Here is a 300-nt window from a genome sequence, read left to right on the forward strand (position 1 = left end):
TTCTCTCAAGAGAATAAAATGGAAATAAAGGCAGCCGAGATGCGAGGGCAGGCCAGTAGAGTCGTCCTGTCGACGATAAAGCCTGCCGGAGCCGCAGCTGCTGTGGCGGCCGCAGGTCGTTTACAGCTCACACCGGCGGCGCGTGCAGGAGAACCGTAAAGAACTTACAATTTGAGCAAAGGAAAGAAAAAGGCCTTTTGGCGGCGACGTGACTCGAATAGGCGGCGCGCGCGGTCGGCCTGCCTCTTGAGTCCGAGTCGAATCCGATTTTTATCGCATGTTCTCTCGCTCGAACATCTT

The 300-nt window shown here is 55.3% G+C and overlaps 1 protein-coding gene across 6 annotated transcripts in view; it reads left to right on the forward strand.

Annotated features, from left to right (window-relative positions):
* The window catches only part of LOC119592560 (early endosome antigen 1-like), a 107,753-nt gene that overhangs the window by 69,218 nt on the left and 38,235 nt on the right, over window positions 1-300 (forward strand). The gene's annotated exons all lie outside the window — the stretch shown is intronic.

Source organism: Penaeus monodon, chromosome 30 (genome assembly GCF_015228065.2).
Source record: "Penaeus monodon isolate SGIC_2016 chromosome 30, NSTDA_Pmon_1, whole genome shotgun sequence".
In the NCBI taxonomy this organism is placed as follows: Eukaryota; Metazoa; Arthropoda; class Malacostraca; order Decapoda; family Penaeidae; genus Penaeus; species Penaeus monodon.